This window comes from Silene latifolia, chromosome 1, assembly GCF_048544455.1.
Source record: "Silene latifolia isolate original U9 population chromosome 1, ASM4854445v1, whole genome shotgun sequence".
NCBI classification, from domain to species: Eukaryota; Viridiplantae; Streptophyta; class Magnoliopsida; order Caryophyllales; family Caryophyllaceae; genus Silene; species Silene latifolia.
Window position 1 is genome coordinate 170,037,447 of NC_133526.1, and position 25,408 is coordinate 170,062,854.

Below are 25,408 nucleotides of genomic sequence, written 5' to 3' on the forward strand. Positions count from 1 at the left end.
TCTGCACCCTATTATTTCTCCCTGGCCATTCATGGCATGGGGCATGGACATAGTAGGCCCTCTACCACGGGCCACAGGAAACAGAACCTGGATGCTAACAATGACAGATTATTTCTCCAAGTGGATAGAGGCAGAAGCATTCACGGAAGTAAAGGACAAACAGGTCATCTCATTCATAAAACGAAACATCATCTGCAGATTTGGTATCCCATCAGAAATCATATGTGACAATGGCTCACAATTCATCTCAAACGATACTGAAGGATACTGTGCCAGGTGGAACATCACCTTAAAAAAGTCAGCACCCAGGACTCCAAAGTCCAATGGACAAGTGAATCCAAAGAATAAAATCATTATGGACAATTTGAGAAGGAGGTTACGGGAGTTAGGAGGAAAGTGGGCAGATGAATTGCCACTAGTATTGTGGTCGATTTAACAACACCAAAGATAACAACAGGTCAAACACCCTTCAGCCTGGTGTTTGGCGCGGAAGCGGTCATTCCATCGGAAGTTCTAGTTCCCACCACTGGTATGAAAATATGACGAGGGAACCGAACAACGAGAGATGACCGAAGCCCGGACACACTGATTGACGAGTTGCGAGCAAGCGCAAAAATCCGTCTGGCTGCCTACAAACAGTCAGTGGCCAGGAGTTATAACAAGAACGTAAAAATCAGGCTCCTGGAGGTAGGAGACCTGGTTCTCCGAGAGGTGTTCCGGAACACCAAGAATCGAAAAGGGCAAATTCCGCCTACAAATGGGAAGGACCATACCGAGGTAGAAGGAGTTGTTGGCCATGGTGCATCAGATCGCGACTATGGACGGTCAAATCATTCAACGCCCATGGAACATACTTCACCCGAAGAGATATTACTTTTAATAATAAGTAGACTCTAGTTTTCAGAATAATGTACTATGAGAAACCAAATCATTTTTAAAGATAAAAAAAAAAAAAAAAAAAAAATCGGTAGTAGGCATACCGCGTTTCACTCTTATTTCGGTGTCTTTAGTTTTTTTTTTAAACTTTAAATTACTATTGGATGGTGTGGTCTCGACGGCGTCCTGGGACCACAATTGCTCGGTACCCATGAGATGGCGACAGTACTTCACACCATTCTCGATAGATTTTTTTCTATTTTCGGGCTTCTCTAAGTACATCACTTTGAATTCTCGGTATCTATGGTACTTTGAAAGGATGTCTAACAGATCGTCAATCGCAACGCTGGGTGACAAGGCACATGGCACTCCAACATGCCTAACCTACTTTCTCCACAAGGAGCACCCTCACCAAAGTGATTTGTGGAACATACGAAAGGGAGCCTGGCCGACAAATTGAATACGCTTATCCAGCTACCCCCGATACCACCCCGGACGTAGCTCGCACTAATCGCACTTAATCGGGGCCCCAAAGATACATGCAAAACGAACATGGAACGTAGGGATATCTGCGCTACCAGAATCCTGCAACGTCTCCATTTGGTCCTAGAATGACGATAAACTTGCCTCAATGACGCCACCTGCTGGCATAAAACGAGACGAACTCATCTTGCGTCATGAACAAGGTTAAGTAGTCCACAAACTGCGGCATACGCCTAAATGGCCACCGGCCGACACGGCAATGACTAGCTTGGTCCGGATCGTCTCTTCAGTGGCAGTGGTCTAAATCGCCCCCGGGTTGACACGACCACTCCTCCTTACATTGCGGCATACGCCTAAATCACCCATCATCAGTGACACGGCAACAGCCGAGTCGAATGTTAGCCTTCTCAAGGTGACAAGACTCGCCTAAATCAGTCAAGCAGACTGACACGGCACAGACTTCCTAAAAACAGGGAGAATAAACAAACAAACACACGATATGTAAACTAAAACCTTGCCAAACTATGACAAGGGGCATTTCAAAATATGGCCAAAATACGCCCTAAGTTTAAACCGCCACGGCGGAGCAAGCACAAAAACAAGTTTAAAAACTTACAAAGTCTGCCACCTCCGGGGCGATCGCCAAAAAGTTTATCAAAACATAAAAACTTAATTGTCGGTCACATTAATGACCTCCACCTCGGTACCTCCTCCCTCGCCGACCACTCATTTCAGTGTATCGCACGGCTTGCATATCCTCGGCCGCCATAGCTCCCCTCGAGCTCCGTCGCCGACATCCTGGGACATTCCAAAGATCACCCCCAAGCGAGTCCGCTCGCCCAACGCAGAGAATTCACCTCACCAACCTCAGGCATCAAAGCACGCTTAAATCGGGTTGGGTGGGGTAAAGCATCTCCACTGCTTCTCCTCTTCCTCTATGGCCTCTTTGGGTAGGAGCCTCCTCGAGTGCAAAGACGCATTCCGCCGATCTTTCCCCGCTGTGTGGCATATGCAACAACGTTGGTGGCCGGGGAGATCGGCTCGGTGATCTTCTCCTCGATCGCTTCGCGGAGAGTCGGAAAAGTCTGCACACCGCCTTTGGGTTCGAGCCAGTGATCGCCTCCCTCCTTCAACTTCTTCTTGGTGACAAAGAAGCTCGGTCTTGAGTCCACCACACGCTCCTTCGAATCAACCCGCTCTTTGTGCAGATCTGCAACTGTTTCCTTCAGCTCCTGGTTCTTGGCGCTGGTAGCACGACTGGTGGTCTGCACTATATTGATCATCTTCCTGTTGTAGAGTGCAGAGTGAAGAGTCTGGGGCATAGGTGATCAGAAGTCAGCAAAAGAGTTGGGAGGCAGAATTTAAGCAAGAAACAGGCAGACAAACAGGTAGAAAATGAAGAATATTTACCATGAAGGCGTTGTGCACGTCATTTTCAGCCATCTCCTCTGGGAGAACTCCGAAAACGTTTCCTCAACAGGAGGGAAGAGCAGCTGATCGATCTCCGGCCAGTACGGCACCTTGTCCACATTCCCAAAGCCTTCTGGGAAATGAGCAATGATGCCCCCACTAGTAGAAGCACGGGGACTGGCAGGAGGAGTAGGCGGATGGCGAGATAACGGATCGACCTCCAGGGGCACGCGAGCGAGAACTAGAAAGCTGCAGGAGGAGTCCGAAAAGAGGCGGCAGAGCGCTCCTCTTGGAGGCGAGAGGCCACATCAGGGTGGCGAAGGTCTCTTTCTTTTAGCACTTTGGAGGATGAGTTCCAGTTGATCGACTTTTGAACCTGAAAGCATACACAGTCTCGGACGGCAGAATGCTTAAAACATCGCAAAGACAACGACATGCAAAGCGAAGTGGTTACGAAACCTTACCGAGGAAGACATCTTTGTGGGTGATTGAGGAGGATTGGAGGAAGAAGCAGGTTAAAAACCAGGAAGCAGGTGCGGGAATTTTCTTTCAGACTCAGAAATACTGAATAGCTTGCCGCAAGCAGGGATCTTGGCGCCGATACGGGTGAGGTCGCAGGGGCCTGCACGAAGATGACGAAGTAAGCTAGTAAGCAGCGAGATAAAACAAATCAGGTAGCAGGAAAGCTACTTACTTGAAGTCAGAACCCATTTCTCGAAAATATAATCGGCAGGAGGCTGGATGGAGTCCTTCCACACATAGAAGAAGTCCTCGAACCATTTCTCATCGCGAGATTTTGACACATGTTTGAAGGGAGCCTCTCCACGGCCCCGGAAGGAGAATTGACCCCTGCCCAGGGACCTGATGTTGTACATATAGGCCAGATCACCCAGAGTGACAGCTTTGCCAGTATTCTGACCAGCGGCCAGAGAGTAGAGAAGAACTCTCCAAATGGCGGCAGAGATTTGTGCCATGGCGAAATTGTTGGTAAAAATGAAATCTTGGACGAGTTTAGGGAAAGGAAAACGAAGGCCATATCTAAACGGGTACAAGTAGAAGCAAACCCACCCCGGACGGAGGGCGTCAGCTTTCTGTCCCGGTTCAGGGACAGCGATCTCAACCCCATCGCCAAGACCAAGCAAGTTCTTGATCGTCGGAATGTCGGCCGGAGTTAGGGCAGAGTCACAATCGTGTGGGTGTTTGAAAAATCCCCGAGAAGGGAAAGTAGGGTCGAGATTACGGTCGGAGGGCGTCGAGGTTGACGAAGACTGTCGAGTTTTGCCCATAATGGAGAGAGAAAATGAAGATTAAAAGGAGGGAAGGAGATAGATTACCTGGTGATGAAGACGGGAAAGGGAACAGTGAAGCCGATGAAGATTAAAGGGAAGAAGATTGAGGGTTTGAGAGAAGAGAGTTTTTTGAAATGATTTGGAGTGATTAATGAGAGTGGAAGAGAGACGTTGGGGTTATAAAGAGGAGAGAGGGAGTTGGGTGCGGAGAAAGAGGAGAAAGGCGGCTTGCATGGGAAGGAGTAAAATGGCGGCGTAGGGTTTTAAACATTTAGTTACGTAAATTCTTTGTTCGATACTAGAAAGCGTACTTCACAAGAAATTTGGGGCAAACTGTTTGGGCTAAAAATAGCGTAATAAAGAAAGCCCACTTAGTAAAATAAAGATTATAAAGAAGAGGGAAGGAGGAAGGGAGCCCGCGGTCAGGAAAAGGGGATATGGGCTTGAGAAGGATCAAGAGCCCACCGTGGAAGGTGCCCGCGTTAAAGAAAAGGGTGTCAGGGAGAAGTTAGGGAGAAGTCAGGGAGAAGTTAGGGAGATCGGGGAGAATTGGTAAGGGAATTCGGATTTGGAAAGAAGTCCTTATGGAAGTAATATTCCCTTTCCATATTCAAGGTAGGACATATCTAGGGTTCTCACCCTATAAATAGCAAAGGAAGGAAATCAAGAAGGGTATTCATTCACTCATCCATATATTCATTCAAGATTATATTCAAGACAATCACATCACGACATACCATTCACAAATATACTCCATACGTGATCTTGCAGGCCTGATACCTAACGCCAGCAAGATTAGCATAAACGTTATCATTGTAATCATCCTCCTATTCATATAGTGCAACACTTGGCGAGGGTCCGTCCCTCCATGTTGTTCCCACATTGGGTTTTCGCGTCACCAAAATCTTACGTGTCAATTTACATTGCGCACTTTATTTCCCGTTTACTTATTGACATATAAATCATCATACAATCAACCAACGAATATAGACTACATTGACCCTAAATCGACTTAGGTAAAAAAGACCTAAACAGAGACTGTTTTGGTAAATTTCTACCAATTTAGGGTTAAAGCGGTCTTAGAGTTAGGTCTATGTTATGATTTGAATGATGGTCATGCGTTATCCTGTATGAGCAATATAAACAAAGAACACAAACAATTTTGGTGACGCGGAAAACCCGATGTGGGAAACAACCGCGGGGGGAGACGGAATCCCACCAATATTTTCACTATAATTCGAGAGGAAAATACAGTTCGTATGCTTGCTATGAATGCTAGGGTGTAGTTCTTGTATTTTCTGATGATCTTTCTTCTTTGCATTGAGACTCTTTATATAGGGGAGCTCGTTGGGCTAGGGTTTCTTGCTTTCCCTCCAAGTTATCCCTAATTTGACATTGAGTAGGACTTTTCTTCCTCGGATCTCGCAAGATGTTGGACTCTCTCAAGCTTCTTCCGTGTGGACCAAAGCCCATATCCCGTGCTGCTTGCTGACGCTGGTACCCTGGTTCCCTGATATCCTGCATCCCGTAACGCTTCCAGGCATGCTGCCCCAAGTCAGCCCATATCCAGATTTTGGGCCTAACAGTTTGCCCCCAATTTTCTGCGAAAAGGGCAACCCTAATTATTTGAGCGGGAAATTGCAGTGTATCGTTGAGTGACTTCTCGCATACTCCATTTCAATTTACATTTCTGAAAACCCCAACTACCCTCTCCTATTTATTCTCACCCGTCCACCTTTTTATCTTTCATCATCATTTCGCCTCCTCAAAACCTTCAACTTTCCGTCTCCCCAAATCCCTTCTTCGTCAACGTCCTTTCACTGTCAGCGCCGCCTTCATCCGCCCTCTCAGGTACTTTCACTTCTCTCTCTCCTCGTTTACTATGGCTAAGACTCGATTAACATCATCCTCTTCCACCGCTATCGACCTCGAAAACGATGACTTCCCTTCACAGGGAGTCCTCAAAAGACCACATTCTGGCGACTCCCACCTAACCCAGGAGGATATACCTAGGATCAAAGCTCTGCTGGGGCTGGGTGATGACGTGGTGATCCTCATCCCCAAACCTGGTCAGAAAGCAGATGCCTTCCGCGCTGGGTGGATCTGTCTGTACACTTATCCCTTCGCCCTTGGCCTTAGATTCCCTTTTCCCCCGATGATTCAGGAGTTCATTCACTTGAACTCCCTACCCATGGCCCAAATCGCCCCTTATGCATGGAGGATCCTTTTGTCTACCGTGGCCCTGAACAACAGCCTGGGCACTGAGATAGGGTTATCAGATCTGGCCCATAGGTTTGAGTGTCGGTCACTGGGGCACGGCCAATACACTTTCAGGGCCGTGGAGAAGACCGAAAACTTCCTCCAATCGGCTGCTAAAGGGAAGGACGACGGGTGGTACGAGGACTTTTTCTATGTCAAGCTTGATTCTCTCCCCATTCATGCTGATTATTTGTTCGAGCGCTGGATTTTTGCCAAGAGTAAGTATACTTTGCATATCCATTTTTGATTGCCCTTGTCACTTACTGTTCTTACTCTTTGATCTGATGCAGAACTCACGAACCCCGAGAAATCCGAGGACGAGGATATTTCTGTTGCCAAGCTCTTTTCCATCCCCGAGGACCGCAGGCTGTTTCCCCTTTTTCTCTCTGGCCTAGCCGACTCTGCTACCGAGGAAACTATGTCTTCTGGTAAACACCCTTCAATCTCTTGGAATTTCCTGCCCCCACTGATTCTCTATTCTGACCCCCTGCGTTCTTGTGCCCCTACAGGAAGTGCCAGACCGTCTGCCTCCGAGATCTTAATGCGCCATGCCAGGAAGAGAACTGCTGATTCCTCTCACTCCCCTGCCTCCTCAAGAAGAAGGTCCTCCTCTAGGCCTGCTCCAGAACCCATTGAAGTCACCCCAATATCACGCGCACCTGGGTCCCCCGTTCATACTGACGAGCTGCTTCTACGCCTCCCTGCTGAGTTTGGGGACGCTGACCGTGCCAATTACTGGCCTGCACTGGAAAGGCTTCTGATCCCAGCTTGCTCAAAGGCATTTGACTCGACTGCCCCCCAGGAAATGACCGACCTGGCTGCAGAACACTGCTTCCTGGTGAGCCTCCTTTCACTACTTTTCTTCTTCCTTTGCCCCTGTGCTTTCATGACTAACGTGCTTTTTACTCCAGGCTCTCCAATCTTCCCTCTACCTTCGTAAGATGCTGCAGAGAGCCAAGGTTGAATGTCTGGTCTCCGTGGGGAAGAACAAGGAGCTCACAGCTACATGTGCTAAGTTGAAGGAGCAGCTCCAGGCGGCTCTAAAAGAGAAGGAGGTAGCTAAAGATCAGCTGGCGAGGACCCAGGAGGCCAACTGTGTTCTGACTGCTGGGTTGACTAAGGCAGAGGCCCGTGCTGAAGAGATGGCTGAGCTAGCCAAAAATGTGGGTGCCTACACTGCTTTTGAGAGGCGGATCGACTGCATCTGTGCTTATACTGAGGGGAGGCACACGTCCTGGAACCTGGAGGAGGAGCTGGCAGAGTTTGCTCGTGCATTTCCCAATGGCATGGACCTGAGCGCCCTGTTCCCTCCTGAAGCTGAAGCTGCCAATCCGGAGCCTGATTACACAGCCATGGATATTTCTGGAGCCATATCTGGGACTGTCGAGGAGATCCTGGCTGGGGAGGCTGGTGATGGCGCCTCTGCAACTCCTGAGGCTGTTCAGGCACCTGCAACGGAGAAGCAAACAGAGCATGGGGAGCAGAGCAATGGTCAGGAAGCAGTTATCGAGAGGATTGACCTCTCTTAAATTTTATTTCAAATTATCTGGGGACTTGGCCCTGTGTGGCGCAAGTTTTGTAAAAAACTATTTTCTTTCTTGTTTTGGTCCGTTTTGTGCCTGCCGGTGTGCAGGTTTTGAACTTTTGATGGCGCCTGCTAATGGTAGCAGGTGCCCTAACTTAAAGTAGCTCCGGGCCCTTGTTTCTAGGCCCTACGTTTGTTACACTTGCGTTTTTGCCACTGATTTCTGGAGTTTTGATTCCACATAGACATACCCAGGAAGCTGACCTGGCTCCAGGTGCACAGCTCTTGTTTCTGGCGACAGATTTTTGATAACATATTTTACCCATGACGTAAAATATCTTATCACTAGGGTTGGCTGACTTAGAGCTTACCTCCATTGAATGTTTCTGACTAACAAGGAATGTTGCGTTCCTTGTGGTTCCAGACGTTTGAAATCCGTGCGTGCACCCATTGATCTACGACATAGCTAGCTAAGGAATTACTGAGTTAACGTTAAGGTATGGGTGGTCTTAGTATGCCGAACCCTGCGCGCTACCTCGGCGTATGCTCTCCATGTGGCTTGACTTAAGATAAACGTCTTCGTAGCCTCACATGGCAGGGGCTGGACCCTCAAAGTGTGCCTCATCTGATAAGTAACCAACATTAGTACCAAAGCCTTTCTTCGTAGAAGCGTTATAAAGTCCAAACTAGTGCAAATTACCTGGTGCTGTCTCTGTAGGGTAATATCCGTATAAAACCCTTAAAATTTAGGACTATAACGTAAATTTAACATGCGATATATGGTCATAAACGAAAAACAATAGAGAAACGATAAAGAACAAGAATCAACCTCGGGTCCTTTGAAATGCGGCCTAAGAACAGAAATCAAAGTAGATTTCCTCCTAATCGTTGCACCCAAGACCGTCTGAGACTATGCCCCTTGTGCTAGAAATACTCTCCAATTGACTTGCAATATTGAGAGAGTTGTTGTGAGGTTTTTCGATGTGAGATCTAGAAATTTCAGAGAAAATTGCCCCGAAACCCTAATTGTTTTGCAAATGAGATGATTAGGTCACAAAAGGAGAGTCCCCTTCCTTTTGTTCCATTCGGCCGTGGGTTATAGAAGGAGAGAGTGGGCTTTCCACTTTCTCCTTATTTTTAACTCGTGGTCCGACTCGATTATCGCTAAATGCATATGACGGGATTTTATTATAAATCGTCATCGGTTATCGGTTATTAAAATATCAACTAGTAACATGACTCAGTCGATATATTAATACATGTCCGACAGTGACAATATTGTATAATTAATTAATTCAATATACATTAATTAAATATAATCGTTTATATTTAATTTACGAATTAACCGCTTAATTCGTCTTAGCCATTATTATTTAATCCGTATTAAATAATTATCTCAACATCGCGTTTGACTAATTATTAGTCAATAACTCCGACTAACTGTTTAGTCAAATTAGGCATCAACATGACTGTATTTTCATACCGTCACATCTCTCAAACGTATCCTATAGGTGTGACTTTTAGGGACCAGTTGATCACCGCCATCAGTATGACAATAACGTCAAACTTATCTAGCAAGCCAACCGTTATTGATAAACGTGGACCAACTGATAATAATACAAAAATATACCCTTTGATCCTTTTAGAGATTTAAATGTTATTGCACTAACTGTAGAGGACACCAGCCCCAACAAGCTCCCACTTGTCCGTACAAGTGTATGTGTAATAACGTTATCCGCACTAACCTGGAGGACACGGCTCAACAAACTCCCACTTGTCCGTACAAGTGTATGTGCGATAACCGATTCTCATATTCATTTAAAATTTCTCCCACTCAATGTAAAACAATTTGCAGATCCGGATCCGCAAAGGTCGTATTTTACAATCGATCTGTATCAAGAGTGGTTTCCCCGACTAGAGAGTAACTTAACCGATAAAACGAATTCGTATTCGAGCATGGCCATGCATTTCGATTCTGACTCCTCGAGTGGCCCCGAGAAATATCGAGTACACGATAAAGGCTGAATATTTCCTTCAACTCGACTCCTTCCGATCTAAGCACGGCATGAAATGACCCAGAAAAAATCTACTTGGCCCCTGTTACGGATGACCGTGAGAAAGAAACCAAAGTCACCCAAAATCGCCTTTAGTCTCAAGAGACGGTCGATAGTCAAAAGAATCGACTCTTAGGATCACCATGGAGGTCCTATCCACGACCGGGCACCGAATGTTATAAAACATTTAGGACTCCACGTTGATGTCACAATTGTGTCCTACGAGATATCCGTATAACTCGCCCTCCGTGATTGGTCGATCAACCGTTTGACTTATGGCTCGTTGAACCCACCATCAACCAACGTCACAAAATAATTGCCAGAGTTATCAGCTCATGTGGGCAATTAAGGACCAAAATATAATGTTTGTTCAGTTCACTTTGTGGTGTTCAAAAATTGTCGTACAATTCCACATGAAAAACAAAATATATAAATATCAAAACGATGATGTCGTATAGAGTACAAAAGAGAATGAATCTAATCCATAAAAGAGTACTACAACTCAGGAACACGTTTAATTCCCATGGAATTAACATGCCCTTCATGCTTATCTTGTCGTAATGGTTTAGTGAGAGGATCTGCTATATTATCATCTGTAGCAATCTTTTCTATCACTACTTCCTTTTGCTCCACGTAATCTCGGATTAGATGAGCTTTCCGTTGTACATGTCTAGACTTGTTGCTAGACTTAGGCTCCTTAGCTTGGAAGATGGCACCTCTATTGTCGCAATAGATGGTGATCGGGTCATTCGAACTAGGTACTACAGATAGTCCTTGTAAGAATTGACGCATCCATATCGCTTCCTTTGCAGCTTCAGACGCGGCATAGTACTCGGACTCAGTCGTAGAATCTGTTGTAACACTTTGTTTGGAACTCTTCCAGTTGACTGCAGCGCCATTAAGAGTAAAAACGAATCCAGACTGAGATTTCGAGTCATCTCGATCCGTTTGGAAGCTAGCATCTGCGTAACCGGTTGCGCATAGCTTTTGATCGCCTCCATAAGTCAATGCCCAATCTTTAGTCCTCTGTAGGTACTTAAGAATGTTCTTGACAGCCATCCAATGTGATTCACCTGGATGCTGTTGGAATCGACTCGTCATACTCAATGTATATGCCACGTCCGGACGTGTGCATATCATGGCATACATGATTGATCCTATTTCCGAGGCATAAGGAATCCGTGTCATGCGCTCTTTCTCTTCCGGTGTCTCTGGTGCCTGAGACTTGCTCAAATGCACCCCTGGAGCCATAGGAAGAAACCCCTTTTTGGAGTTAGTCATGCTGAATCTCTCTAGGATTTTGTCTATGTAAGACTCCTGACTGAGAGATAACATCCGACGTGATCTATCTCGATGGATACGGATGCCCAAAATTCTTTGTGCCTCTCCCAGATCTTTCATCTGGAAATGGTTCTTCAACCATACTTTTACCGAAGTTAAGAGAGGTATGTCATTCCCAATCAGGAGTATGTCATCAACATACAATATTAGGAAGACAATCTTGCTCCCACTCGACTTGATATATAGACATGGTTCCTCGACCGATCGAGTAAATCCATTTTCTTTTATCACTTGGTCGAATCGATGATTCCAACTCCGAGAAGCTTGCTTAAGTCCATAAATGGAACGCTTAAGCTTGCATACTTTCTTAGGATGTATAGGATTGATGAAACCTTCGGGTTGTACCATGTACAACTCTTCCTCCAAAAAACCGTTTAAGAAGGCGGTTTTCACATCCATCTGCCAAATTTCATAGTCATGAAAAGCGGCAATCGCTAAGATAATCCGAATGGAACGCAGCATGACTACGGGTGCAAAAATTTCATCGTAGTGCAAACCTGGCACTTGGGTGAAACCTTTAGCCACTAGTCGTGCTTTATAGATATCTTGTTGACCTTCCACAGAATGCTTTATCTTGTAAAGCCATTTGCATTGAAGGGGACGAACCTTAGCAGGTAAGTCAACAAGGTCCCATACGTTGTTCTCATACATAGAGTCCATCTCGGATTGCATGGCCTCAAGCCATAGCTTTGAGTCGGAACTAGTCATGGCACCTTTATAGGTTGCGGGTTCACTACTCGTTAAGAGCAGAATGTCATCTATGTCATGTTCCTCGACCATACCAATGTATCTGTCCGGAGGAATAGAGACTCTACCCGACCTTCTAGGTTCCTCAGGAATATTGACCGCAGCCGGGATTGAAGGAACTGGTTCCTCCAATGGTTGCTCGGTATTTGGTTCTGGAATCTCCGATAACTCGAAGGTTCTATCACTCTTTGCATTCTCAAGAAACTCCTTCTCTAAGAATGTCGCACTAGCCGCAACAAATACACGTTGTTCGGTTGGCGAATAAAAGTAATGACCAAGTGTTCCTTTAGGATAACCTATAAAGTATGTCTTGACCGATCGCGGGCCGAGCTTATCCTCGTGTCTCCACTTGACATAAGCCTCGCAGCCCCAAACCCGTATAAAGGACAAGTTAGGGACCGTTCCCTTCCATAGTTCATATGGAGTCTTGTCAACAGCTTTAGACGGACTTCGGTTAAGTATTAGAGCGGTGACGAGAAGAGCATAACCCCACAATGAGTCGGGCAACACGGTGTGACTCATCATAGATCGAACCATATCAAGTAGTGTTCGATTTCTCCGTTCGGACACACCATTCAACTGAGGTGTTCCAGGTGGAGTTAACTGCAAGGCAATCCCACAGTCTTTGAGGTGTTGATCAAACTCGTGAGATAGATACTCGCCACCACGGTCTGATCGTAGTGTTTTAATCTTTCTTCCCAGTAGGTTCTGTACCCGATTCTGGTATTCCTTGAATTTCTCAAAGGATTCACTTTTGTGCTTCATTAAGTAGACATAGCCATATCTACTTAAATCGTCCGTGAAAGTGATGAAATACCTATAGCCTTCTCGTGCGGTGATTGACATAGGTCCACACACATCCGTATGTATGAGTCCTAATAGGTCAGCAGCGCGCATTCCAACACCTTTGAAGGAAATTCGAGTCATCTTACCAATGAGACATGATTCACATGTGCCAAATGATTGAAAATCAAAGGCCGAGATAGCTCCATTCTTTATGAGCTGTTTTACGCGTTTCTCATTAATGTGTCCCATACGGCAGTGCCATAGATACGTTTGATCTTTGTCACCAACCTTTAACTTCTTATTCATTACGTATAATATTTCGGTGGTCTGATCTAAAACATAAATTCCATTCATGGAGACTGCCTTGCCATAAATCATATCGTGTAATGAGAAAATGCAAGTATTATTCTCTATTACAAATGAAAAACCAAGTTTGTCAAGTGCAGAAACTGAAATAATGTTTTTAGAAAGACTGGGTACATAATAGCAGTTATATAAAAATAACTCAAATCCGCTAGGAAGCTGGATCACGTATGTTCCCCTCGAGACGGCAGCCACTCGTGCTCCATTCCCGACACGCAGGTCCACCTCACCCTTTACGAGGGGTTCGATGTTTCGGAGCCCCTGCACATGATTACACAGATGAGAACCACAACCAGTATCTAGTACCCAAGTTCCGTAACTTGCGTGGTTAATCTCAATCATATGAATAAAAGTAGAAGAGGAAGAAGACATACCAACAGGTTTAACGCGACCTGCTTTTATGTCCTCATGGTAAACAGGACATGTACGCCTCCAATGCCCAGTCTTGTGGCAGTGATGGCATTCCATGTTTTCGGTCTTGCTCTTTGTCGCGCCTGATGAGTTGCTCGACTCACCAGGCCCACTCTTACCTGATCCCGACTTCTTAAACTTCGGTTTACCTACTGCTACGTCTGCCTGAGCTTTGCCCTTACCCTTGCCCTTGTTTGACACAACGAGAACGTCCTGTTTCATGCTCCCACTAAACTTCATGTCCTTCTCGGTCTGTACGAGAAGGGAGTGTAGTGCATGAGGACTTTTCTTCAAATCATTCATATAGTAATTGGCTCTAAAGAGCGCAAAACCATCGTGGAGTGAGTGAAGCATGCGGTCAATCACGATGTTCTCGCTGATTTTACAATCAAGCGCCTCCAGTTTCTCGACATTCTCAATCATGCTGAGAATGTGTGGGCTAACCGGTTGGCCCTTCTGGAGTTTCGCATCAAAGAAGCGAGTGGTATGCTCATAGGTCACGATTCTCGGTGCTTTCGAGAATTCCTTAGTGAGCGTGGTGAAAATCTTGTTTGCACCTTGGGCTATGAAGCGTTTCTGCAAATTGGATTCCATTGAAAAAATGAGTACGTTTTTAATCGCACCCGCTTCCATGGCGAAATCGCTATACTTGGCGATCTCGTTAGCGTCAGCAGTGGGGCCTGGGCTTGGCGGGATGGGCTCAGTCAGATATTTGAGCTTCCCGTCAGCAATGGCAGCATTCCGTAATGTCGCCTCCCATTCCGCGAAGTTTGATCCATCATTCTTCAGTCGAGTAGATTGATTCATCTGATTCATGAAGATCCGAAGCCAGGACTCACGGTCCAATGTGGCACTTGGCATTGGGTCGTCAAGCACGCCGACCATTTTGTTATTAGCAGTTTAAGTGATCGTGATCTACACTGAAAAAGAAAGGAAAAACAAAACGAAATAAGCAACTCATCGAGGTGATTTAAGTCTATTTAAAATTCATTTTAATCGTGTAGACTCATTGCACTTGCATAATTGATCTCCCTCAAGAATAATACAAGTGATCCCAAGACTCAATTTCCGTAAATTGATAAGCCAACTGTTTAGCTAGTTCTACCGTTAGAACTCTCGGTCGATAGATTTCCGTAAATCCTATCTATAGTCCACCATAATCACAGGATCGTACGAGTGACCATAGTGTTGAGATAAAATAGGTCAATCAGTTCCAACTTACCCGACGTAGAAGGGGTCATATTATGCCTACCGACGAAGAAGGGATTCATTGGAGTTTGACCTATAAAGACTATTCTCAATTTTTGGTTGTACGAGGAAGATCCCATCAACTTAGTTTTAATTCATTTTAAGTGAACGAAAAACTAGCATTGCGTGAATGAATTAATTTAGGTGATGGCTTAAAAACGTGTGATATCTGTATATCATAGAAAACTAACGCGTGACCTCTATATGAGTCAGTTTTCATGCAATTATTAGGTGGTTTGGTTTTAGGCGGAATATGATGCAAATTATCGTTATAATAAAAATAAAAGAATGCAAAACGTAAATAAAAATTCCTAGTGTGGCCTATCCTAGTAAAAAGAACATAATACAACTTTGGAATCCACCGTTAGACCCGAGAAGCTTGTCTTGATGTTCCATCTTTGTCCATGCAGCGGGAGTGAGCATCCGATCTCCATCTTTGGTCTTCTCAAAATTACAATTTAAAATTACAAAAATAAACCTATTTACATTCTAAATAAAAACTGTAATTGCAAGCAAAAACCAAAACGGAGATTCAAGATCTCAAAATACAACCAAGACCGTGTTCCATCATTACGGTAACACGTTCTACTAAGGCCACACTAAGTTACAACCGTTTGTAAAAATTAAATACGTAATAAAACATTCAAGGCATTCAAAATAACGATAAATAAAAATGCATCAACTAAAAAAAAATTATTCGTGACATAATTCCGTAATTATGTTAAATTTATCCAAACCACCTTTAATGATTAAAATTATGTGACAAAACCGCTTTAATCAACTTAATTTTAATCCATGATAATCCGTTACTTTAAATCGCTTTAAAATAACTAAATGGTACGTGAGTGAACCGTTTCACTATCAAGCGAATGCATAAAATCCGTATTATGCACAAAACATGGCCGAGAAAAAAAAATTGAAACATGAAATTTTTTTTTTTTTTCTTTTTCACGGTTAAACCGTGACAAACAGCCACTTTTTTTTTTTTTTTTTTTTTAAAAATTCCAGCAGCAATGCCGAGACCAAAAAAGGAAAAAAAAAATTTCAGCAGCTAAACCGTGAGCCACAACAGTCCCAAACAAAAAAAAAACGATTTGATAAAATCAATTGCAAATTAAACCTAATCCGTATAGAAATGAATTTACAATTGATAAAACATAAACATATTGCAATAATAATCGTTTAAAATAACAATATGCAAAGAACAAGTCGAAAACAAAAGACCGTCTGAACAGACGTAAACCGTAGGGCACGGTTTCCAAAGCAAAAAACGCAACAGCCAAAAAAAAATTTCTGCCGTGACAAAATTGCTGCTGCCGCACGGTTTTTTATGCAAAAAAAAAATTATCGATTCAATTCGTTTGATGAAAATAACAAAGAAAAATTTACGTGGCCTCGCTCTGATACCACTTGTAGGGTAATATCCGTATAAAACCCTTAAAATTTAGGACTATAACGTAAATTTAACATGCGATATATGGTCATAAACGAAAAACAATAGAGAAATGATAAAGAACAAGAATCAACCTCGGGTCCTTTGAAATGCGGCCTAAGAACAGAAATCAAAGTAGATTTCCTCCTAATCGTTGCACCCAAGACCGTCTGAGACTATGCCCCTTGTGCTAGAAATACTCTCTAATTGACTTGCAATATTGAGAGAGTTGTTGTGAGGTTTTTCGATGTGAGATCTAGAAATTTCAGAGAAAATTGCGCCGAAACCCTAATTGTTTTGCAAATGAGATGATTAGGTCACAAAAGGAGAGTCCCCTTCCTTTTGTTCCATTCGGCCGTGGGTTATAGAAGGAGAGAGTGGGCTTTCCACTTTCTCCTTATTTTTAACTCGTGGTCCGACTCGATTATCGCTAAATGCATATGACGGGATTTTATTATAAATCGTCATCGGTTATCGGTTATTAAAATATCAACTAGTAACATGACTCAGTCGATATATTAATACATGTCCGACAGTGACAATATTGTATAATTAATTAATTCAATATACATTAATTAAATATAATCGTTTATATTTAATTTACGAATTAACCGCTTAATTCGTCTTAGCCATTATTATTTAATCCGTATTAAATAATTATCTCAACATCGCGTTTGACTAATTATTAGTCAATAACTCCAACTAACTGTTTAGTCAAATTAGGCATCAACATGACTGTATTTTCATACCGTCACATCTCTCAAACGTATCCTATAGGTGTGACTTTTAGGGACCAGTTGATCACCGCCATCAGTATGACAATAACGTCAAACTTATCTAGCAAGCCAACCGTTATTGATAAACGTGGACCAACTGATAATAATACAAAAGTATACCCTTTGATCCTTTTAGAGATTTAAATGTTATTGCACTAACTGTAGAGGACACCAGCCCCAACAGTCTCATGGTGTTCCAGGGCAACACCTGAATCCAGGAAGCCACAGCCTGTACTACTTGGTTTAAAAACGACTCTTTCTGACTAAAAAAAGAAAAACTAAAAGGAAACCAAGTTTGTGTAAAATACTAACACCTAAAGCATATACTAACCTCCACCCTTTTTTTTTTTTTTTTTTTTGAAAACTCTTTTTTTTTTTTTTTTTTTTTTTTTTGTTTCACGGACTTTCGAAAGGTCCTTTGTACACTAAAGTTTTGGCACTTTGTCAGACAAAGTACCGTTTCAAGTGACGGATGTTCCAGGGTTTATCCAGGATTTGACCGTTCATGGTCATCAACATGTATGCCCCATTCTTGACAACACTTTCGACCTGATATGGCCCTTCCCATTTGTAGGCAAATTTGCCTGCTTTGTGGTTCTTGGTATTTTCGAATACCCTTCTGAGTACAAGGTCCCCCACTTCAAGGGTCCTTATCTTGACATTTTTGTTGTACGTCCTTGCGACAGATTGCTTATACGATGCCATACGTATATAGGCACTTTCTCGTAGCTCATCAACTGTATCCAGACTTCTGGCCATTTCGACTTTGTTCTTCTCGTAATCGTCGACGGCCCGTATCTATGCGTGGGTACCCAGAACACGAGGTATTTCGCCTCTGCTCCTTATACAAGGCTAAACGGAGTCTGACCTGTTGCCATCTTAGGTGTTGTTCTATCCGACCATAGTACCAGTGGTAGTTCATCTCCCCACTTTCCCCCCAACTCCTCCAGCCGTTTTCTGAGGTTCTCCACAATGATTTTATTGCTGGACTCGGCTTGGCCGTTGGTTTGTGGATATCTGGGGGCTGATTTTCTCAGTGTTATGTTCCATCTTGCACATAAGCCCTCGGTATTGTCTGGTATGAACTGGGACCCATTATCGCATATGATCTCGGATGGTATCCCAAATCTGCTTATGATGTTGCGTTTGATGAAAGAGATCACCTGTTGCTCCTTTACCTCTGTCATTGCTTCTGCTTCAATCCATTTTGAGAAGTAATCGGTCATAGCTAGCATATACACTCTGTTTCTGGAGCCCAGGCGCAGCTTACCCACTATGTCCATGCCCCACATCATAAATGGCCATGGAGAGATAATCGGATGCATTGGTTTATTGGTTTGGTGGATTCTTTGGAGCCGCCTTTTGACACGACTCGCAGCGTTTAGCATGATTCACTGCGTCTGCGCGCATGGTGGGCCAGAAATACCCTTGTCTTAAAATTTTGTTTGACAGACTTCGTCCTCCAGCGTGATTCCGTACTCTCCGTGCTGTGCATCTTTCGATACCGTTTCAGACTTCCTCTTTGCCTAAGCACCGAGGCATGGTCCGCCAATGATTTCTGAAGAGAATATTATCAATCATGATGTATCTGGAAGCTTTTATCCTGAAACTTTGCGCTTCCTTTACATCTTCGGGGAGTGTCCCATCCCTTAGCCAATTTAGGTATGGAACCCTCCAATCGCATCCTGATCCTCTGCGGAAACCGGCGTCCTGGCTCCTTGTGCACACTTTGCATGTGTACATCCTCTTTCGTTGGTTTCGATCGGCTCTCCCTGGATGGTGGGGTCAACACATGAGTAATCGGTATGTTTGACAATTCTGCGGGCTGGAAGGTGGATCCCAATGTGGCTAGAGCGTCTGCCTCCACGTTCTGGTCCCGCGGCACCTGAGTTATCTTGAAGGTTCTGAATTTTGACTTTCGTTCTGTGGCTATTTTCAAGTAAGCTATCATCTTTGGATCACGCGCTACATACTCGTTGTTTACATGATTTACCACAAGTAAGGAGTCACTATATACCCTCAGGTTTCTCACCTTGAGCCCTGACGCCATCTGCATCCCAAGTATAAGAGCTTCATACTCGGCTTCGTTGTTGGTTGCCTTGAACTCACACCTAATGGCTTGCACTATCATGTCTCCTTTAGGAGATCGAAGGACAGGACCTACGCCGCCCCTCTTGCATTTGAGGCTCCATCAATGTATAAGGTCCAGATTTCACCATCCGATTTCTGTTATTGCCAAAGCATTCCTTCTTACGCCTCCCTACGGGTGGCGGGGCAGAAGTCAGAGACGAAATCTGCCAGGGCTTGGGATTTTATCGCCGTTCTGGGTTCAAATTGCAAGTCATAGCCACTAAGATGTACTGACCACTTAGTCATTCTACCTGAAAGTTCAGGCTTCCTCATAATAGTCTTTAGCGGGTAATTGGTTATGACATGGATGGTGTGAGATTCAAAGTACGGTCGCAGTTTATAAGAAGCGGTAACCAAAGCCAATGCTAGTTTTTCAAAGGAAGTGTACCTGGTCTCTGCAGGGAGCAGAGACTTGCTAATGTAATACACAGGATGCTGCACTCCTTCCTGTTCTTTGACGAGGACTGCGCTTTTACGCTTAGTGATCGATGAGATACAAAAATAGCGGTTCCCTTGCTCGGGTTTCGCGAGTAGTGGTGGCGTGCTTAGGTAGTTTTGAGTTCTGCGAATGCTTTTTCATGCTCTTCAGTCCATTCGAATTTCTGACTCTTCCTCAATATATCATAGAACAGTTTGCACCTATCCGAGGCCCTTGATATGAACCTATTTAGGGCCGCCACCTTCCCTGCTAGCCTCTGCACATCTTTTGGCTTCTGGGGTGATTCCAGCTGGAGTATTGCTCTTATCTGCTCCTTGCTTGCCTCAATTCCCCTCTGGGTCACCATATACCCTAGGAATTTTCCTGAAGATACCCCAAATGAGCACTTGGATGGATTAAGTTTCATTTTAAATTCCCTTAACGTCTGGAAGGTATCTGCCAAGTGCTCCATGTGCATTTCTGCTTTTTTAGATTTCACCACCATGTCGTCAATGTATACTTCCATGGTCTTTCCTATTTGTTGTTTGAACATTTTATTTACCAACCGTTGATAAGTGGACCCGGCGTTCTTTAGGCCAAAGGGCATGACCTTGTAACAATATATGCCTCTTTCCGACATGAATGCTGTTTTCTCTTGATCTTGTGGATGCATCTTGATTTGATTGTAACCGCTCCAGGCATCGAGGAAAGTGAGTACCTCGTGTCCTGCAGTAGCGTCCACCATTGCATCGATATGTGGTAGTGGGAAGGGATCTTTGGGACAAGCTTTGTTTAGATCTGTGAAGTCTACGCACACCCTCCATTTGTCGTTCTTCTTGGGCACCACTACTACGTTAGAGAGCCACTCAGGGTAACTGACTTCTCTAATTTTATCTGCTGCCAGGAGACTGTCTACTTCTTTGTTAATGACCTCATTTCTTTCTGCCGCGAATTTTCTTCTCTTCTGCTGTACTGGGGTGCAGCTTGGGTTCACGCTTAATTTATGCGAAATAACGGATGGGTCTATGCCTACCATATCATTGTGGGACCAGGCGAAGCAGTCCATGTTGTTCTTGAGAAATTGAATCAGCCGATTGCGCAGCTCCTCATTGCAAGTTGCCCCAATCAACACTTTGTCCTATCCGGTGTTCCTCGTCCAGTGTATCTGGTCCGGCTCCTCCAGGGAGGTCGCTTGTATTCTGTCGAGGTGCCCCGGTCCTGTAATTGCTATGAGGGGAGCTTGGTTGTAGCCTTGAGGGCTTGGGTATAGCAGTTTCTGGACTCCTCTTGATCTCCTTTTACCGTAACCGTGCCCCATGGTGTTGGGAACTTGAGACACTGATGATATGTTGAAGGCACTGCCTTCATCTGATGCAGCCACGGTCTTCCTAGTATCACGTTGTAGGTGGTTGGTCCTTTGATGACTAGGTATCTCACTAGTTTATTAACTCCTTCAATATACGTTGGGATGGTTATCTCGCCCACCGAATGCGCGGTCTCCCCACTGAATCCCACCAGGGGCACAGATTTCTTTATCAGGTGTTCTTTGTCAAAACCCATGGTCTTGAAGGTTTCGAGCATGATAAGGTTCACAGAGCTCCCTGTATCTACCAATGTTTTCCGCACGGTGCAATTGCCAATGGATAACGTTATAGTTAGGGCATCGTCGTGCTGCTCTGCGCCGCTTTCTATGTCAGTCTCATCGAAAGTTACCGGGGGTAAATTGCTCTGGCTTACTCTGTACAAAGTTTCTGGATGATCCCCTTTACTTCCGGTGGCTTTCCTTTTGGCAGCGGAATATGTCAGACCTGATAGCTCGGATCCGCCTGTTATCACGTTAATAATTTTCGTGCATATGGGTGGAGCAGCAGGAAGCACCTGATTTGCTGCTTCTATTCTATCCTGCTTGCCCCCACGTGATAACAGGTGGTCCAAGTTTCCCTTGCGTACCTGGAACCTCACCTCCCTCCGCAACTTGTAGCAATCTTCTGTTCTGTGACCTATATCCTGGTGCCATTCGCATCTTTTTCTTTCTTTGTCTCGTCGTCGTTGGGTCGGTCTGAGTGGGGGTTTTGGCCACCTTACACGATCACAGGTTCCTCGGTGCTTTCGTCGATCCTTTCATTCCGGTGTTGAATCCGTATTCTGATAGCTTAGGAGGATGCGAAGAATCGTCAATTTGCTGAGTTTTTTCTGCTATTCTGCTGACATTGGGTCTGCTGTACGGCTTAGCTCTGTCGTCTTTCTTTTCTGGTGCGAATTTCCTGCTTGTCTTGTCGAAGTTTGTTATACCCTTTCTAGCCAGTATATCTTCTTCCAACCTTAACGCCGCAGTAGCTCTCTGCTGGACTTCCTCAAATCTCTCACAAGGATACATCGTTAATTCTTTGTAAAGGTTTGACTCCTTATCAAGCCCCTGCTGAAGGCGTTGATGGCGTGGACATATCACGACCTTGTATTGAGACTTTTCCGCATTGAACCTAGTGACGTAGTCCTTGATTGACTCACCTATCTCCTGGACGATTCTGTATAGATCACTTGGCTGCTTGGGTGTTCTCCGACTTCTGGAGAACTGTTGGTTGAAAGCGTTGACCAAATCGGCGAATGAACTTATGGTCCCGTTAGGCAGGCCAACGAACCATTGTAACGCTGCTCCGGTTAAGGTTGAACCGAATCCTTTACACATACATGCCTCCTTTGAGGCTCGTGGCGTAGTAACCATCATCTTCTGCTTGAATTGACTGATATGATCACAGGGGTCTGTGGTTCCATCGAAGAGGGTCATCGTTGGGACGCTAAATCCTTTTGGTAAGGCCACCATAGCTATATCGTCAGTGAATGGTGAGTCAGCATAGCTTTCTGGTGCAGCCATCTCCATAGGCAGAGGCATTCCTGAGACCCTCCGGAGGAGGCTCCGTAGTTCCTGGTACTGCTGTTCTATGTATGTCTCTCTCCCGGTGGGTCGCAGATGCCCCTGTGACTGACGTTCTGCTCCTCGTGCGAAGTTCTGCTGTTCCAGGGCTTCTGTTTGACGTGTCGGCGATGTCGTTGCCGCCGGAGTGCCTTCCCAGGTATATTCAACTTGATTCGTAACTGGCATCCTGGTTATTGGGACCGCAACTGTGGCCCTGCTTCTCTGCTGTCCCATCGCGCCTGATGTGGGTGTAGGCTCTTGGCGTGCTGGTTCCTCGTCTGGCGTTAATGCCCCCAATCCTGTTGGGATCAGGCCTCCTCTTGGTTGTGGTGTTCCATCCATGTCTAGCCTGAGTGCTACTTCGCGTGGTAATACCCGTGTCTGCCTTCGATCCCTGCTTTCTTCTGGCGGCTCTCCGGATCTATCTTCTTGCATCCAAGGGGTTGAACTAGCGGCCTGGTTCTTTAACTCGTTGATCTGAGCTCGGAGGAGATTGTTGTCCTCTTCCATCTGGGATCTCATGCTTCTATTTTCGCTCTGCATAGTCCTGATGGTCCTGGCTAACGTGTCCAACCCGCTTATCATGATCTTTGGTGGGACTCGGAGGAGCTCGAATCATTGCACAGGCTATGCTCCTCTTTCCGACTGAATGACTCCCTGCTGTCCCTGAGCGACCCCTGGATCTCTAGTCTGAGCCCTTCCCGAAGATGGGCTTGCTGCTACCTGGGAACTCTGACTTTGCTTGGCTGCTGGTATCTGAGCAGCAGTGGTGATTTTACCCGAAGTTGTACGTCTTTGCTGGCGCTGCCGAGGGAGATGGTATACGTGTTCTTCTTGAAGGGCGGCTTTGTGTTCTTTGGTGAAGGGCGGCTTTGTGTTCTTCAGTGCACGTGGCGTTACTGAGGTTGTTTCTTTGTGTCCAGGACATGTTTTGATTGTTGAGTAGGGACGACTAACGAAGACGACCACTATGCCCCACGGTGGGCGCCAAACTATTTTGGTAAATTTCTACCAATTTAGGGTTAAAGCGGTCTTAGAGTTAGGTCTATGTTATGATTTGAATGATGGTCGTGCGTTATCCTGTATGAGCAATATAAACAAAGAACACAAACAATTTTGGTGACGCGGAAAACCCGATGTGGGAAACAACCGCGGGGGGAGACGGAATCCCACCAATATTTTCACTATAATTCGAGAGGAAAATACAGTTCGTATGCTTGCTATGAATGCTAGGGTGTAGTTCTTGTATTTTCTGATGATCTTTCTTCTTTGCATTGAGACTCTTTATATAGGGGAGCTCGTTGGGCTAGGGTTTCTTGCTTTCCCTCCAAGTTATCCCTAATTTGACATTGAGTAGGACTTTCCTTCCTCGGATCTCGCAAGATGTTGGACTCTCTCAAGCTTCTTCCGTGTGGACCAAAGCCCATATCCCGTGCTGCTTGCTGACGCTGGTACCCTGGTTCCCTGATATCCTGCATCCCGTAACGCTTCCAGGCCTGCTGCCCTAAGTCAGCCCATATCCAGATTTTGGGCCTAACAGAGACCCTTCTTAAAATTTAAGAAGGGTGCTCAGTCTTAAGTAGGACTTACTGTTACATAATTTACATGCATGATGCATGCATGCATAAAATGTACTTAGTATGCATTTGGTGATTAAATTTGTTGTTGGTACAGGATAAACTGAAGTTGGTGTACGTGAAGAGATGCATATCACAGTGATGATTATCGTTCATCTTGTCAATATTATCAAGAAATTATAAGTGGACGTACGACATGTCATTTCATAAATTACAATAATGTTGAATCATATCTATGTTCTATTTTCTTGGTGTGTGTGTGTTATAGGTGTGTATATTAAGTTCCTCGAGTAAGGAAGTCGCATTTGATGAATAAGATGTTATGAGTGTGTAATTGTGTGCGTAGTGTGCTTCTAGAAACTCAGTGTTCTAAAAATACTGTAAAAGATTTCGTTTCGTACCAGTATGTTGTAATAACAATAGTGACGCGTTATAATAAAGCTTGTATTTATAATCGGTTAAAACTAAAGAAGAGGTACTTGTGAGATATCACAAATCATTTTTCGTCATAAACAAGAGAATAGTTGTATGAATTAAGTTATTACACACTTCAATCCAGTCAATCTACAACGATTTCCAATTTTCAGTCAATATCGAAATTTCTAAATGAATAAAACCCGAGCTTAAAAAAATTAATTATTTAGATTATTAGAGTATTCACATACTAGTTTAGATCCCGCGCAATAAATACGCGGTATTTATAGAGTTTTTACTTTTATATTACTTAATAATGCTAAATTAATGCCTCACTAATTTTTCATATTTCATGTCATTATATTTTAATATGAGAAAAAAAAATTGAACTGTAAAATTATTCAAGAAAACCGAGTGAAATTGAACTGCAAAATAATAGTGGTATCTAATTAATTGTTCATTTTTTTCGTTATTGAATATTTTTTCGAGAAAAAAAACTGAAATCTATTTTTAAAAACTATTTTTTATACCACAAAGCTAATGATTTCAATTTATTAATTCTCTCATTTGTTTTTGTCATGAAAGTAATCAAAACGATTTATAATTTTGTTTATACATAGTATGAGTCAAGTCATTCTCAAATAATAGCATCAATAAAAGATTTAATAGTTTATAGTTTTATATTATTTATATTTTTATTAAAATACTATAGTTTAGTGTTTAGTGAAAATTATAAAATTTGATGAAAAAGTTAATATTTAATGAAAAACATTATATAATGAAAAACATTATAATTATTAATTACCTTATTTAGTGAATACAATTAAATTATCAATAGTTTCCTTATTTATAAAGATGCTTTTTGGAGGGAAAATTTTGGAGTTCACCTATTCATTTAGTAAATAGGAGATGCAATTGTGATTAGAAATAATCTCAACTTCAATCATTTTTTCTT

The 25,408-nt window shown here is 43.9% G+C and overlaps 1 long non-coding RNA gene across 1 annotated transcript in view; it reads left to right on the plus strand.

Moving 5' to 3' along the window:
• LOC141610423 (uncharacterized) overlaps positions 1-24,379 on the plus strand; it is a 30,731-nt gene extending 6,352 nt beyond the window's left edge. The window contains exon 2 of the long non-coding RNA XR_012528342.1: positions 24,137-24,379. This is a non-coding gene — a long non-coding RNA (uncharacterized LOC141610423). The remainder of the gene's footprint in view (positions 1-24,136) is intronic.
• The last annotated feature ends 1,029 nt before the right edge of the window (positions 24,380-25,408 follow it).